The sequence below is a fragment of the Gracilinanus agilis genome, chromosome 2, assembly GCF_016433145.1.
Source record: "Gracilinanus agilis isolate LMUSP501 chromosome 2, AgileGrace, whole genome shotgun sequence".
In the NCBI taxonomy this organism is placed as follows: Eukaryota; Metazoa; Chordata; class Mammalia; order Didelphimorphia; family Didelphidae; genus Gracilinanus; species Gracilinanus agilis.
The window spans coordinates 85,257,257-85,275,660 of NC_058131.1; the positions used below are offsets into that span (position 1 = coordinate 85,257,257).

General features: G+C 35.1%; 1 non-coding gene across 1 annotated transcript; it reads right to left on the reverse strand.

The window, feature by feature from the left end:
- Positions 1-2,590: 2,590 nt before the first annotated feature.
- On the reverse strand, positions 2,591-2,673 carry LOC123238499. The gene has a single exon (XR_006505661.1). It is a non-coding gene; the product is annotated as a small nucleolar RNA U2-19 (small nucleolar RNA).
- Positions 2,674-18,404: the final 15,731 nt, after the last annotated feature.

An 18,404-nucleotide genomic window follows, 5' to 3' on the forward strand; every position in this document is an offset into this window, starting at 1 on the left:
TTGGTAAGGGTGGGCAATGGGGGTCAAGTGACTTGCCCAGGGTCACACAGCTGGGAAGTGGCTGAGGCCGGGTTTGAACCTAGGACCTCCTGTCTCTAGGCCTGAAAAAATTCACTTTCTAAAAGGGAGACCACACACTCAGGGAAGTGTTGACCAGTAAAGGGCACCATCCTGAAAAGCTACGGCAATGATGAGTGAGGCTTTCTAATTTAGCTTTGAACATCTCCAGAGATAATTCACTATCTTGCAGTGTTGTCTCTCTCACCTCCTGAGAATGCTATTTTTTCTCTTAAAGTTTTATTGATATTTTTTGTTTATATATCATAGCTATTTCTGGATATATAATCTCCCCTTTTCTTCCCTCTCTATAATTGACCTTTCCCTTATAACAAGTTAAAACAGTTAGCAAGAATGACTAATAAAATGACTACTTTTGGTAATGGATATGACATTCTACCCTTTTTATTTTCCTGACTCTGTGCCTGGTGGAGGGAGACAGTGTTGTATCACGGAATCAGAACTAAATTTGGAGTCAGAAGACTTGGATTCAATTCCCTGTCACTGTACTTCTCTGGATCTTGGTTTCCTCATCTGTAAAATTAGGGATTTGAACAGGACTGTTAATTTTGTTTGTGTGATGACCTCCTTTGGAAGACTGGTGAAATCTATGGACCTCTTCTCAGAATAATGTTTTTAAATGCTTAAAATAAATACATAGTGTTATAAAGGGTATCAATTGTATGTAATACAATTATCAAGATATATATGTATGTTTTAAAACCCTTCCTTACCTTATTTTTTAGAATCACTCCTGTGTATTGGTTCTAAGACAGAAGAGCGGTAAGGACTAGGTAATGGGAGTTAAGTGACTTGTCCAGGGTCACACAGCTAGGGAGTGTCTAAGATCATATTTGAAGACAGGACCTCCTATCTCTGGATCTGGCTCTTAATCCCCTGAGCCACCTAGCTGCCCCCAAATTATTTTTTTAAGTGTGACTTTCTGGTTAAAAAGTCATGTTCTTGGCTATGAATCTTCAGGTAAGAATGGTTAAGACTGTATAACTTCTAACGTAACTTCTAGTTCTAAATATATGATTTACCTATGATCTCTATTCTCTGGTTTTCATTCATTTTCTAGTAATTCTAAGTTTAGCTTCCTTTTTAGTGATCTCTTTATTCATGTTGCTCATTTACAGTTTTGCAGCTATCATGTATATTGTTTTCTCTATGCTTAATTTCACTCTGAATAAGTTCCCTGACAACTTCCCATGTTTCTCTGTATTCCTTTTTTGGCCATTTCTTACTACACAATAGTATTACATCATGTTCAAAAACCACAGTTTGTTAAATAATTCTTTAATTTGTGGACTCCCTTTTAATTTCCATTTATTTGCTGTTTTCCATTTGATGTCTCTAATCATTAAACTTGTCTTTACATTGAATTCAAATCTGCCTCCCTGTACATTTCAAGTATTGGTCCTAGTCCTACTCTTTAAGATCAAGCAGACACTGAGGGAATTTGTTTTGTCCGACTATGTATATTTATTACGTGAAATTTGTTTTTGTTTTTGTTTTTTCTAGTGGAGTGATGAGAAAGGAGACAAAGTTTATTCCTGTTATTTTTTTAAAATAAAGAGTTGATAGAGGTGCTATAAATGTGAGATACTGCATGCACTTTCAGATAAGGTTATTGGTTTTATTTAACTGTTTTCCTTTGTTACAAAAGAGTTTTCACAAAATGCCTTATTCTTACATGTTCTGGTTTTGAGCCCCCTCGCCATGCTGGGATTTCCCTTTCTGACTGTGTTTTAGCTTGGCAATGTCACTTATATAACGCAGTGGCAAAACTAAACACAACACTCCCAACATATTCTAATTGAGATAGAGGACAGGGTATTGTCACTTTGTCCATTCTGGACATTCTACTTCTGTTACACTCACAGAAACAGAATTGTAAATCTAGAAGGGTTCTTAGAAATCATTCAGTCCAACATCTCCATTTCATAGATCTGGGGGAATATAGACTGAAGTTGCTGTCTCATGGATATAGGGAACTCTCACGTTAGGAAATGTCCTTTTACCAGTGCAGAACAGCACTTTCTCTTCAACTTAGATTCTTAGGAAATTGCTCACACATTGATTAGTAAGTAACTTGCCTCAGCATCACATAGTCAGTATTTAGTAAAGGCTAGCTCTACTCTGACCACATTATTCAGACAAACTGAAATAAGTTTATAGCATCATCAGAAAGCTAATAATGCATTTTGGGATGCCTTCCATTCAAATAAATAGTACTGCTACATAGAATTCAGGCAATACTTTTTTGGTCTCTTGCAATATCTAGGCAATTTCCTTAATTGCCTTTTCCACTGAAGTTATGGTGACTGAGCCACTGAGAAGCCAATCTAGTATGTTTATGGAAAATCCTGTCATAATTTCTACCATAGACTTTTCCCTCTTTTTTTTACCTTACATTCTCTCTCCTCTTCAGACGACAAATCTCACATTCTCATTTATCCTTCTTGCCTACACTCTCACTCAGACTCCCTACCTGATATGCTTCTCACAAATGATTCTAACTTGTATTACTTTTCAGAAACACATACAGATCTTGCACCATAAAGACAAGAAGGACTCTTGATGCTATTACTTGGCTATTTTTCATCACTAATCTACCTTCTGTAGACCTTTCCAAAAAACGATAGTTCTTAGAAAAGCGATGACAAAGTATGAAGTGAAATTGTATCTTATTTTAAAGTTCTTTTTCCTGTCAAGGATTGATTTCTACTTTTCAATTATCTTTCTCTTTTTCTTTAATTCTCTCCTTTATCTTATTACTTCTATTCCCATTTTTTGCCTTTCAAATTCTGTACCATTGATGGCATGGCACTTTTACTCACATAGATAATTATGTTTGAGTGGGGCATTGTCTATTAAGCTAATTAATTGATGACCACATTTTGTCTGGTATCCCCAGTCATGAGTTCTGAAGTGGAATTTACCAATGATTTAGGGAGAAAAGCAGCAACTTGCTCCCTGAATAAAAACAAAAACCACCGTAGCAGTTGATTTCTGGCCATTAGGTCCAGCTGCAGACAGAAATTTCCAATGACTCAGCAGGATCTGGAAGAATGAATTGGCTTCACATGAAAAACTAGCTGTATTGTGACCTTATCAGTTGATCTACCAGGACAGTGCAGGAAATACTGTGAACAAATCCCATAGAAAATCAGTTAGCAACATAACCAGGCATGACAATCACACCTGGAAGTGGGGACTAAATGTACAAAAGACAGCTTAGAAAGGGTTGGGCTACACATGACCCGTGAGCCCCAACAAGCCTGACTAGCTCAGAGAGGTTCTAGCATCAGTAATTTTGATATCTTAATGTCTTTTTTTTTAAAAAAATCATTATATATTTTTTCATTGAACAAAAATGTCTTTTCTTCTTCCAAGTTTTCCTCCTCTCCCCTACTGGAGGAAAAAAAAATCAAATTCTTGTAACAAATCTCCATAGTTTAGGAAAACAAATTCCCACATTAGTCATATAATTTCCCCCATTCCCAGTAATATATCTTAGTTTGCACCCCGAACCTATCACTTCTGTGACAGTGGGTAAGTAGCATTCTTTATCATCAGTTTTCTGGAATTGGGGTTGGTCATTATGTTGAACAGAGTTCTTAAGTCTTTCAAAGTTATATGTCTTTATAATATCATTACAGAATACATTATTCTCCTTGTTTTATTCATTTCACTTTGTATTAGTTCATATAAGTCTTCCAAGGTCTCTCTGAAATCATCTCTTTCTTTTTCTCTAACAGCATAATAGTGTTCCATTCTATTTGTGTACCATAATTTTCATTCCCCAATGGATATATATTGCAGTTTTGAAATTTTTGCCATGACAAAAGAATATTTTATGTAAATATTATCAATTGGGGAATGGAAATTATGCTACATGAATATGGATGTATATATTTATTGTGCATATATAAATATATATGTATATATATTCAAAAAAGCTTGTATTTATTTTCCTTGATCTCTGTATAAGTTTAGCAGTGGTATAGCTGGATCAAAAGATATTATGGGTGAAATAGTTTCTATTAATTTCCTTTATTTCTCCTGACTTTTTTGTTGTGAATTTTCATTTTCTATTTTTGATGCTGGTAATTTGGTTTTCCTCTTTCTATTTTTTTCAAATTAGCTAATTTAAAAAAAAAAAGCTTCTAGCTTTCTTTATAAATAAAATGTTTTTCTTTTACTTTTATTATATTTCATTATTGTGAATTAATATTCACAATTTTTATATTTATTTGATATTTAAAATTGGTTGATTTTCTAGATTTTTTATATTCATGATTTATTGATCTATTCTTTCTTTTGTTAATGAAAGTTTTAAAAGATATCAAATTTTCCCTAACCATTGTTATAGCTACATCCTAAATATTTTGCTTTGTGGACTCATTTTTGCTATTTCATGATCATAATAATACTTATTTTTTATGATTTACTCTTTAATTTTAAAATATTAGTCTCTAATTTTTTTTTGTTTTTTTTTTTTCTTTTAAACCCTTAACTTCTGTGTTCATAGGTGGAAGAGTGGTAAGGGTAGGCAATGGGGGTCAAGTGACTTGCCCAGGGTCACACAACTGGGAAGTGTCTGAGGCCAGATTTGAACCTAGGACCTCCTGTCTCTAGGCCTGACTCTCAATCCACTGAGCTACCCAGCTGCCCCCTTCTAATTAATTTTTAAACATTTGTTTAGTGATATTTTGTTGAGTATAATTTTTATGGTACTGTGATCATTAAAAGGACAACTGTGTGGTATGGTGAATGGAGTGCCAGGTCTGGAGGCAGGAAGACTCATCTTCATGATTTCAAATCTGGTCTGAGACACTTACTAGCTGTGTGGCTCTGGACAAGCCACTTAACTCTTCTTGCCTCAATTTCCTCATCTATAAAATGAGCTGGAGAAGGAAATGGCAAACCACTTCAGTATTTTTGCCGAGAATACCCCAACTGAGATCCTGAAGAGTTAGATATGACAAAAAGACTGAATGTCATCATTAAAAGATATGTTTAATATTTCTGATTTTCTGCATTTGTAAAAGATTTTTTATGCCCTAAAACATATTCATTTTTTAAGAGTCCATAGGTAGCTGAGAAACATGTTTCATCCTTTCTATTTCCATTCAATAATTGCCAAAGGTCTATCACATGTAACTTTTCTAAAATTTTATTCAGGCTTGTATTTTCTTTATTGGCTATTTTTTTGCTTATAAATTTGTCCAAAGGAATACACTAAGGGGGCAGCTGGGTAGCTCAGTGGAGTGAGAGTCAGGCCTAGAGACAGGAGGTCCTAGGTTCAAACCCGGACTCAGCCACTTCCCAGCTGTGTGACCCTGGGCAAGTCACTTGACCCCCATTGCCCACCCTTACCAATCTTCCACCTATGAGACAATACACCAAAGTAAAAGGGTTTCAAAAAAAAAAACAACAAAAAAAACAAAGGAATACACTAAAATTCTCTCATTACTATGATTTTAACATTTATTTCTCCATGAAACTCATTAAGCTTTCTCTTTAATTATTTCAATATTGTTACTGTCAGTACATCATGTTAAATATGAATATTAATTCATTGTCTATTATATCTTCCATGATAATATAGTTTCTCTTTTTCTCTTTTAATTGTCTATTTTTGTTGTTGGCTGCTTTTTTTTTTCAGTTTAGCTGAAGCATAATAGATTTTACTCTAGCTCCTTATTTTAACTCTGGGAATCTTTTATTTGCAAGTATGTTTCTAGTAAGCAACATGCTGGATTTTATTCTCTAATTCAATATTCTATAATTTTCATGGGTAAGTGCATCATATTCATATTCATAGCTTTGATCATTAGTTGTATACTTTCTTCTATTTTATTCCTTTATACCTGATTTAGAGCTAAAAGTGACCTTAGATATCAATGAATCTACTTTCTTCCTTTTACAGATAAAAGTCTGAGTCCCAGAGACAGTTGGAGAGAGACACAGAGCCGGAGAGAGAGAGAGAGAAAGAGAGAGAGAGAGAGAGAGAGAGAGAGAGAGACAGAGAGAGAGAGGAGTCAAGGATGACACCTGTGTGATGCCTGAGGTATTAGAATGATGGTGGTAGCCTTGACAAATATGGAAATGAAGAAGATGAAAAGGTTTTTGAGGGAAAAGAAAATGAATCCATTTTGGACATGATGAGTTTAAGATATCTTTAGGACATCTGATTGGGGATGTTTATATGGTGGATTTTTGTCCCCAAAGTTGGGCTCTTTGTGTTTATCATACACTGTCTTGCTGACGTCACTTATTGTTGAGGACATTTAAAAGCTCTTAAGGATGTGAATCTGGATATCAGGCATGAGGTTAAAGTTGACAAATGTATCTGAGAATCATCTGAATCCAGACAATAATTGAATCCTTAAGAAATGCACTAAGTAGATTAGTAAAGAGAAAGAATAAAAAGGATCCAGGACAGAGTCGTGGGTGACACTGACAACTTGGAGGAAGATCCAGCAAAGGCGAATGAGTAGAAATGGTTAGAAAATCAGGAGAACCAGAACAAAGTAGTGTCCCAAACACCTAGAGAGAAAAGGATATGAAGGAGAAGAAGGCAATTGATAGGGCAAGAAGGATGAGACTTTAGAAAAGACCTTTTGAACTGGTAACTAAGAGATCATTGATAGCTTTGAAGAGAACCATTTCAGTTGAGTTACATGGTTTCAAGTCAGATTGTACAGAAATTCAGGGATAGCATTAAGAAAAGAGTGAGAGAAGAGGAAATGGAGACACTTGTCATAGATAGTTTTTCTAAAGGAGTTTACTCAGGAAAGGGATATATGGATACATATTAGGGTTTTTAGGGGAATGAGGAGAAATGGGCATGTTGTAGGCAGTAAGAAAGTAACATATGAACAGAAAGTGACCGAATATTATTAAGAGAGTGGACATGATAAAAAGAACAATCTACTGAAGAAGAAGGGATGAAGTGAGATACTTTTCTGCATGTAGAGAGGTTTGCTTTGGGATGATCCTTGGGATGATCCAGGTTATGATAATTTGTTTATAACTGAGATAGGTAGAGGAGTAGCTCATGGGAAATGTATAAACTGAAGAACTGAGAAGTTAGTGTTTAAAGAATATCATTCTGTATGTTGAAATCTCCCAGTATGAGAGCAGGAGTTGGAGACAAGAAAAAAAAAACTATCACAGGCACTAAATGCATTGAAATATATCTGTAAATAATAGCTACTAGAATCTTGATTGAGGAAAAATATGGTTTGAATGAATCTTAAAGAAGAGGTTACTGAATGATAATGGTGGAAGTAGAGTTTGCAATTAGAAATGGATTGCAAAGAATCTTCCAACTCCTCCACCAAAGTGTAAGCAGTCCTGAAAATTGTGGCCAGGGACACAATGTAATCAAGAGGGAACCAGGTTTTAGTGAGTACAAGAAGATGGAAGGAGTGAGAAAGAAAAAATTCAAGATGAAAATGTTTATTTTCTATAGAACAGCCATTCCAGGAAGCATAGTAGAAGGAATGAATAGATATTGAGCAGGATGTTGGGGAGGGATTGGGACAAGAGAGCAGGCAATTGAGTACAGGGAATGGGGTTTGTACTGTGATAAATGAAGGTTCAGAATCAAAGGGATGGGTACAGCATGTAACAAGAGGAGTATGCCAGTCACTGAAGTATGAGTTCAGAGTAGATTATTATAATTCCCAGTAGGTCAGGCAGCTGGTGTGGAGGTGGAGAGAAGACGAAAGGGTAAACAAACAATGGAGAGTGAGTAGAAATATATAGACCTTCTTAAAAAAATCAAGGTTAAAGCCAGGGACTCCCTAGTCATTAAACTGACCCCAGGGAAGAGCCATCCTCAAATGTCAGGTAATTTTAAATAGATGGAAAGGTTTGAATGGAGGATTCAGAAGAGGCAACTGATAGAGAACTGGAGCAGAAAACTAGGAAGGGGAGAATGTGTTGGGAGGGCTGATGAGATGACAAATAATAGAAGGTACCAGAGGCAGGATTTGAATCCAGGTCCTCTGATGTCAAATCCCAGGAGCTCTCTCTACCACAAGCATTTGCTTTCTCTTCTTACCTGACACTCCAAAAGGACAATATGAAGGAATATTTCAGATGAATATCTGAGCTCAAAGTCCCCATTTACTTTGCCAGTAGCCATTTGGGGATCTCTTGATCAGTGGTGTTTCATGATTAGTAACTATAATAGATAGAGAATAGAGACGTGGGAGCATACTTGCAGTTCTAATTTTCTTTACCCATACCCCTCCCTTTAGGTGATAGGTAAATGGACTACAACACTACAACATGAGTAGGAAAAATTTGGAGTAAAGTCCTGTTAAAATACCATAGATTTATTATAATTAGTAACAACATATTTTAATAGTACTTTAAGGTTAAAAAAAGAAGAAATTGATATAGAATGATATCCATCTATAAATCACTCTGCTAGACAATCATTCAGTTTGACTGCAGGTCAAATCATGTCCCCGTTAATTTTTATGGCTACTTTTGTGCTACTTTCCATAAATTCCAGAAGGTGGCTGACTATTCTTTTCAGGGTTCTATGGATAACTGAGGGGTTATTGGTGGTTTTCCAGTACTGCTTCTAGCTACTGTACTACTCCTGTCAGCCAAACAATTATCTTTTAGAAATAGGTATTTACTCACTTAACCCCCATTGCCTAACCCTTATCACTCTTCTGTCTTAGAACCAATTAGAACCAATATGTATTATTGGTTCTAAGGCAGAAGGTAAGGGTTTAAAAAATATAAGAAATGGGTAGTTACTAAGGTGGTATAGTAACAATAGTTGGTACAAAGGTGTTCCCTTAAAAGTTTGGTAAATGCTTTCCAACAGGTATGTACAGAGTCTAGGGCAAAGTGGGCTCAGGCTTAAAGAGCACTGATAATATTCATCACTCTTGATTGAGTGGAAATCCTTTATAGAGTATGTGAGTTGTGGCTGTTCAGTCATTTAAATCATATCCAACTTTGTGTGACACATCCAACCATTTGGGGTTTTCTTGGCATAGATATTGGAGTGGTTTACCTCTCCAGCTCATTTTCCAGATGAGGAAACTGAGGCAAACAAGGTTAAGTGACTTGCCCAGGATCACACAGCTGGTAAATGTCCAAGGCCAGATTTGAACTCAGGAAGATGAATTTCCTGATTCTAAGCCCAGTGCACTATCTGCTGTGTTACCTAGCTGCTCTACAGTTTGTGTAATTTCTTTACTTCAAGATTAAATAACACAATCAGTGAAAAACTTCTTTAAAATTGACATGAATTTAAAGAGGAAATATATTGTGCTATTTTTTTTTCTGTAGAGAACATGACTAACTTATGGTGGTGGGAGAAAGCTTAACTTTTGATGGCTTAATTCTCTCAGTGCTAAGTACAAGTTCAAAACATTATTTTTATGCATTTAAAAAGAAAAATTTGAAGACTAAAAAAATAAAGCCCAAACTGAGAGAGCTTAGCTCATTCCTAGTGTGTGCCAGCACATACAATTTTAGATGAAAAAGTTTTCTTGAGAAATGATGACTGGTAGACTTTTGCTTTTAACTCTCATTACACATTTTCATTAACTGCAGATTTCATTTTACACAGATGCTTTCCTCAGAAATAGTGACTCCACTGGGGGAAGCAAAATGTGAAACTAGGATGTGAAAATACAGACAACTCTAGCAGATGTGATTTTGCAAGGAAAGTTTTGTCTGAAATTGCCTCTCCTGCCAGGGATGTGGTATGATTTAGTTAACTTTCTTCCAAGGAACCAGAGAATTTTCTCAACTGCCATATATATATATATCTAACTGGAATGCTCCCCAGAAATCATTGGAACAATGTTGAGGAGAGACTGAATTTTGCAAACTCCATCTGTTTCAGGCTGAGATAGTCTCTATTATATTTCCCTCAAGGTTGAAGGTCTCAAGCTCTCTGATGAGTAGAAAGGGGGATAACAAAGCAAGAAGATGATGATGATCTCACTTAATCCATCCAAGGAAATTGATGAGTCCTAATGGATTTCATAATTCCCTAAAGGAATTCCGTTGCTGGGTGGGCTTGAATATTACACTATTGTAAATTTAACAGAATTCTCTGTCAACAAATACTTCTACTTGTCAACAGTAAGATGATAATTGATATTCTTAATGAGGATTCTTAAGACCATCTGAATCATAAAAAAATTAAATTATGTTAAATATCACTTTAGCATTCTAATCCTTCGAAAGGATTAGAACTGCCTGATGTAGACATTTTCTCCTACAATTTAGGATTTATTCCACAGAGGCTAAGTGATTTGCTTAGGCTCACAAAGAGATAGGATTTGAAGGCAGATCTTCCTGGACCCAAATCTAGGGCTTAATCTACTACATCCTATTCTTAAAATTATATGATAGTTATCTGTTAAAAGACTTCTAATTTAACCAATCCAATCACCTACCCACCTCCACCTAAAGTGTGGTATTTACTACATGTTTTACTAGGCCAAAGTATTGCTTAACATCTCTCTGCCTGTCCACAAGGCCTTCATGCTTAGACATATTCAATTTGTGTATTTTCCTTCCCAAAGCATGAACACTTTTTTCAAGTACAAAGTTGTATATTCAAATCATATCCATATATGCCTGTGTATTCTCTTTGTCTACAACTATTCCTTTAATTTATTTTTCTTTTCTTATTGCTATAGTTAGCAATTACAGCAATATCTCAAATAATGGTATCATAAAAGTACTTCATGGATTAATCCCTCATCTGTTAGGGAAAGTTTTTAATGTTTCTCCATTACTCAACACAGTGAGCCAAGACAATCCCCAAAGACTCATGATGAAAAAATGTTACCCACCTCCAGAAAAAGAACTAATGGAATCTGAATGCGGCCTGAAACATACTATAGTATTGTTAACTTTTCGTCGTTCTTTGGTTCAAATTCTCTTCCTCAAAATGACTAATCTGGAAAAATGTTCTATATTATTGCAGATGTAAAATCTGTATCAGATTTCTTACCATTCAGGGAGGGCAGAGTGAAAGGAGGGAGAAAATTTGATTCAAATGAAGAAAAAGGAGGTTAAAATTGTTTTTCCATGTAATTGAAGAAAAAATTGTTATTAAAAAACTAAAATAACAAGAAATGCTGATTCCTGGTTCTGGATAGAAGCTGAATTATAATAAGGGAGAGTTCACTCATTTCTGAATTTTTTTTTAGCATTTTAACATAAAAGAGTACCATATATTGAGGAAGTTTTTTTATTCACATGATATAAATTTTTATCAATATGATTTATTACATTTATAGTTTTCATAAAGTGGAATCATCTTAACATTTCTGGATTAAGCATCTTTGCTTTTCTCTTTTTTCATTTTTGTTTATGAGTGAACTTTATTAATCTTTTTGTTTATACATCATGTTTCCCAATATTTCCTTCTTTCTTCTGTAACCTAGATAGCCAAGCTTTAAAGCAAGACATTAAAAAGAAAGAGGCAAAAAAGCCATTTAGTGAAACTAATCAGCATGAAATCTAACAGTATGTATAGCGTTCTAAATTCATAGTTCTCCCCCACTCTGAAATTTGAATTATTTTTTAGACAATGGCTATGTGGCTATGTACAAATAACATAACTCCTCCAATCTCAGTTTCTTCATATGTAAAATAGGGATTAACAATTGTAGTGATTGATTGACAGGATTTTTGTGAGGCTCATATAAAGTTATATATGTAGAATATATTATAAGCCTTAAAACAACCAATGAACAAGCATTGATTATATGTTAGATATTGTGTAAGTGCTAGAGGTACAAAGAATGGCAAAAATACAAAAATAGTCCCTGCCTTCAAGGTGATCACATACAAAAAGAGAAAAATGTTTAAATAAATAGATACCAATAATATCCATTCTGAATAGAAGGAAGGTAAATTAGAGGTGAAGCCCCAGGGAGTTGGGAGAACACAGAGAAATGTTGCCTACAGCAGGTAGAGTTTTTTGTTTTTGTTTTTTTCTTCTGATAGCCTTACTTTCTGTTCTGGTATCAATTCTGATAGGCAATGGGGATTAAGTGACTTGCCCACAATCATATAGCTAGAAAGTGTCTGAGGCCAGATTTGAATACAGGATCTCCCAAATGCAGGCCTGGCACTCTATCCTCTATGCTAACTGGTTGCCTCTTGTGTTGGGTTTTTAAGTAAATCACTGGTGTCAAAAGACAGGTGAGGAAGGAGAGCATTACAGGCATTGAAGTTAACTAGCAAAAAAGGCATGGAAATAGGAGGTGGGGTTTTGTGTGTGGGGAAGAGTTAGACTGAATCATAGAGTTTGTGGAGGGGAGGAGAGTGTGAAAAGACATTAAAGGCAGAAAAAAATTAGATCGTAAAGAGACTTAATTGCCAAATAGGAAGCCATTGGAGGTATATGTGTGTGTGTGTGTGTGTGTGTGTGTATGTGTGTGTGTGTGTGTGTGTGAGAGAGAGAGAGAGAGAGAGAGATGGTCAGGTCTACAATCAGATGAGTGAAAGATGAATTGGAGTGGAGCTTTGAGGAATGTAAACCAATTAGAAAGTTAATTCAATAATCCAGGAAAGAGGTGATGTGGATCTGAACTAGAGTGGTGGCTTTGCAAGTAAAGAGAAAGGGATTCTTTGACCCAGTAATTACACTATTAGTTCTGTATCTCAAAAAGATTAAAGATAGGGGAAAAGAACCTACCTCTACAAACAGATTTCTACTAGCTCTTTTTGTGGTGAAGAACTGAGAATTGAAGGGATGTCCATCACTTGGGGAGTGACTGAATAAGCTGTGGTATATGATTGTGATGGAATATTATTGTGCCATCAGAAATGAAAAGATGATAACAAAAATACCCAGATAGTCTTATATGAAATGATGCAAAGTGAACTGAGCAGAACCAGGAGAATGTTATATATAGTAATGACAATAATGTGTGATGATCAATTGTGAATGACAACTATTATCAACAAGGTAAGGATCCAGGAAAAGTCCAAGGGAATCATGAAAAAGAAGGCTATCCACCTCCATAGAAGGAACAGAGTCCAAATGTAGAATGAAATACATGATTCTTCACCTTATTTCCTCCATTAATTTTTCTTTAGTGTGAGCAACATGTCTTGTTTCACAATATGATGAACACCGAAATATGCATTCTTTGATAACATGTGTATAATCCATATCGTATTACTTACCTTCTTAAGGAGGGAGAGAATATGGATTGCAAAAAATTGGAAAATGATTATTAAAAACTGTAGTGGCATCTACCCTGGAAATTAAAAAAAAAAGGCAAAGGGGAATATAGAAAAGACATTGTAAAGGAAGAAATGACAAGATATGGCAATTAAGTGGATATGTGTGGTGAAAGTAGGAAGTATTGCACCTGAGTGACTGGGAGACCTTTGATAGTAATAGGGAAGTTTGGAAAAAAGGAGGGTTTTGAGGGGCATGTTGAATTTGAGTTGTCTATGGGACATACAGTTTGAAATATCCAATAATCAGTTGGAGATGTGGCACTGGACCTCAAAAGAGAGACTTGGGCTGGATAGATTAATCGAGAAATCACTTACATATTAAAATGCAATGAACTTCTGTACCAGCAGCAATGCAATGACCCAGGACAATTCTGAGGGATTTATGGTAAAGATGCTACCCACATTCAGAGGAAGGACTGCAGGAGTGGAAACACAGAAGAAAAACAATTGCTTTAACACATAGGTTGAGGCGGACATGATTGGGGATGTAGACTCGAAACTACCACACCAATGCAACTATCAACAATTTGGAAATAGGTCTTGATCAATGACACATGTTAAAACCAATGAAAATACACATTAGCCATGAGTGGGGAGCTCAGGGGGTGAAGGGGAAAGTAAGAGCATGAATTATGTAACCATGTTAACTTTTCTAAAAATTAAATATTAATAAATTTTTTAAAAAATCACTTGCATAGAGTTAATAATTGAACCCTTAGAAGTGGATAATTATGTGAGCTAGCATTACAAAGAGAAAAGAAAAGACAGCTCAGGGCAGAGGGATATTCACATTTAGGGGGATGAGGAACCAATAAAGGTGAGTGAAAAGATGTGGCTGTATAGATAGGATAAGAATCAAGAGAGAGTAACACCACAAAAGCCCAGAGAGGAGAGAGCAACCAGGAAGGGAAGGTGATTAATAGTATAAAGGGCTGCTCCAAAATTTGATGTGATGTGTTATCTTAAAGTTGCTTGGAAAGCAATGTTAGGAGTGTTGAGTTGAGCTTACTTCTGGGCTCTACCCTTATTTCTCCTATTTGATTACAGTGGTTTTCTTTTTTCAAATAAATTATTACTTATAAATGATATATTTTATATTTGTGCCTTAATGCATTTATGTATTAGGTCTTTATGCCCTAGCTTGTGATCAATTTTTTTAAAGATGCCATTCAATACTAAAAAACAGTTATACTTTAAGATTATTATTTAGGAATTGACAGTGATCCATTATATCTAATTTTTCTGATATTATGTCTGGAGGTTTTGCTTCTTTATTATTTATCTCTTTTCTTACATTTTTCTAAGTCTGAAAGGGGAATACTGAAGTTCATTAGAATTATGTCTTACTATCTAGGCTTTCCTGTAATTTAATTAGCTTTTCCTTTAAGTACTTAAATAGCATTTTTTCTATTTAATACTGATATAATTTCTTAATCCATAATAACTTTAAGCAAAACGTAGTTTCCAGTCTTATCTCTTTTTAGGATAAAGTTAAAATTCTTCTGTATTGTAAAGAACATCCCAACTTTGCTCAATTTATCTTTCAACCTTGTTATGCTTTCTCTTCCCTTTCATGTTCCCTACACTCTGGCCAAACTGACCTTGTTATTTCTCAAACATACTACTCCATTTCTCCATACTTTACAAAGGTTATTCTCTAGGTCTAGATTCATTCTTTCCTCACTGCTATCTTTTATTATTCCTAATTTCCTTAAAAAATTAGCTCAAGCACCATTTCTTCATGTCGCCTTTCCTGATCTAACTAGCTTCTATACTGCTTCTCTTTACCCAACATATTTTATCTGTACATGTCTCTCTCTGTATCATGCAGCTGCTTGAAGGGATTCTTTAATTTTTGTCTTGATATCTGCAATAGTTGGTTTAGTGGCTAGCACATAGCAAATGCTAAGTTGATTGATCTAAAAGGTGATGAAGATGCTCCTGGTGGACATAAGCAAGCTATAATACACTAAAAAAGGAAGAATTGTGAGCTATAAATGACATAAGGGATATCATTAAAGAAACATCTGACTATAAAAAGATGAGTTAGTTATATATTGAGAGAGAAGGACAATACATGGATAACCTGCATGATCCATTGGTACTGACACAATGTGAAGAGATCTAGAGGAAGTCTCCCATCATTCTGTTTGGGAAAAAACCCATGATAGATTTATAGGAGGACATAGACAAGAATCATGAGGTAGGTAGGAATGGATGGGGTATGATCTGTATCATGGAAAGAGTATTCTCATGGATGAGATTATGGAGCAATGAAAGTTTCACAGAGTCAAATAACATTCTTCCCCAATTTTTAGAAGAAGAAAGGAAGGGAAAGCAAGCTAGATGGCTAAGTGAATAGAGTGCCAAAATTAGAGATGGGAGTCCTGGGATCAAATCTGTCCTTAGATACTTCTTTTTTTTTTTTTTTTTTTTTTAAACCCTTAACTTCTGTGTATTGGCTCATAGGTGGAAGAATGGTAAGGGTGGGCAATGGGTGGGCAATGGGGGCCAAGTGACTTGCCCAGGGTCACACAGCTAGGAAGTGGCTGAGGCCGGGTTTGAACCTAGGACCTCCTGTCTCTAGGCCTGACTCTCACTCCACTGAGCTACCCAGCTGCCCCACTCAGTATTAATTCTAAGACAAAAGGTAAAGATAAAAAAAAAAAAAATTTAAAAAAAGAAGAAAAGGGGGCTGCTGGGTGGCTCAGTGGATTGAGAGCCAGGCCTAGAGATGGGAGGTCCTAGGTTCAAATCTGGCCTCAGATACTTCCCAGCTGTGTGACCCTGGGCAAGTCACTTGACGCCCATTGCCTATTCCTTACCACTCTTCTGCCCAATACACAGTATTGACTCCAAGATGGAAGATAAGGGTTTAAAAAAATAAAGAAGAAGAAGAAGAAAAAACAAAGGAAATAAGATCGAGTTATAGTTCTTACAATAATTTGATCTCAAGCTTTTATGCTACCCTTCTCTCAGCCCTGAATGACATAAATGGATGTTGCCTTTTTCTTTTTATAATCTAGCCTTTCTAGTTGTGGTTTATTTTGTTTGAGGCTATCTCCCCTCTACCTTTACTCTCCTTTTCAAATCATCCTCCTATCACTGTTGGTCCCAGCCCAGTCCCTTACTTATTTCATAGTCCTGGCAAATGCATTTATTTTAAGCCTGTCTCCTAAAACAGCCAAGATAAAAGTATATTTCATGAGATGTACCACTTTTACCTTTATTACCTCAATAATGGAATACAGTGAGATCACGATCAGTGTGAATAATTAATCCCCTGAAGTAGTCACGTTATTAAAATTTGCACTGAATATTTCCATTGGGCTAAGACCAATTCCAATATTTTATATAATTATGACTTTGAATACAGGGGATTTATTAATTGAACTAATCAGAACCTAGTTATAATCTACTCCTGTGGGAGCATATTTTTTCTTTTTTTCCTTTCATTTTCCTTAGGATATTTTTAAAAAATACCCAAGCCTTCTCCCTTCCCCCCTGCCCCCCCAACTCAAGCCCATTGCTTCTTTTACTTTGTAACTTCACTGTCCTTAGATGTAGTGGGATTCTGAAGTGAATGTGTTTCTTTTCCACCTTTCGGGAATCAAGGATTTAATCATTAATTAACCTCTAAAGGTGATAAAATTTATCTACCCTTCTTAAAGTTTTTTATTTACTGTACTTGCTTTTCAATGATTGTGCCCAACTTTTCTCAAAATAAACTCTTAGAAATCACTGATTCTATCAAAAATCCATTGTCCACCCTATAGAATTACTCTCAACTTTGCAAGATTCTATTTTTGGGTGGAAGTGATTTTCTTATGCCTTTTGGTATATGATCATATATTATACTTTGATAAAATTTATATTATGCATATCATATAACTTGTATATAATAAATTATAAAAATTTATAAAATTATATAAAACATTACTCTCCTTTCTTATACTTGATACATCATTTTTATTATCATCTCTTGATATGTGACTCATTTCTAGCATATTGAAATTAATTTTCTTCTTTTACTTGAGAGTTCTAGGAATGATCGTCACATTTCTAGGCATGTTATATCTGGCATTTCTGTCCAGTAAATTATAAATATATACCTTCTATTTATATTCTAGGAAATTTTTGTATATGATTTCTGGAAATATGGTTTTCAACTTTTTCACCCTATGTCTTATTTCTCAGGTTAGTTTTAAAAAATAGACACCTCATATGAGCTTCAATTTTTTTAGTAAGAAAGCAGCATTTTAGCATCTAAAAAGCAATCAGAGGAAGTCATTTTGGGTTTAAGTTCTGCTTTCCATCACTTATTGTCTATGAGTCTTTTGTTAAATCACTAAATCTATTTAGGCTTTGTTTTTTTAAATATATAAAATAGATTGGATAACCTCTGAAGTCTCTTCCAGTTTTAAATCTATGAAATTATGATCTTGAGTCTTTGCTTTAATCATTGTTTTTATATTACTATTTTTTTAAGTCAATTTCTCCAGTTTTTTCAATATTCTCTCTACTTTCTAGAAGTTTTTCAACTGTCCATTCTAAACTGTTTCCCTCCTTACCCCTTGTCAGTTCTTTTTTATAGGTCATTCTTCAGAGCCTTGTGTCTTTTCTATTCTCTTTTTTTCCCATGCCTCTAGTTGTATTCAATGTAGAAAAATCCTTCGTCTTCCAGAGTTTTATCCTGGAAGTTTCTTACCTCATACTGATTTTTTTCTTTGAATTTAATTTTCTTTGCCCAATAATTTTTTTAAAAACCCTTACTTTCAGCCTTAGAATCAATACTGTGTATTGGTAAGGGCTAGGCAATGGGGAGTTAAGTGACTTGCCTAGGTCACACAACTAGAAAGTGTCTGAAATCAAATTTGAATTCAGGACCTCCTGTCTCTAGGCCTGGCTCTAAATTCACTGAGTCAACTAGCTGCTCTCCTGCTTACTCATTTGTTAAATTCTTCACTCTCTCCATTGTTCTTCAGTGAGATGGACTTAGCATTTTATTTAGCATACAGTAAGAAGGTGATTAATAAATACCTGATTTCATCTCTTCTGTCCCTTTCCTCTGAAAGCTCAAC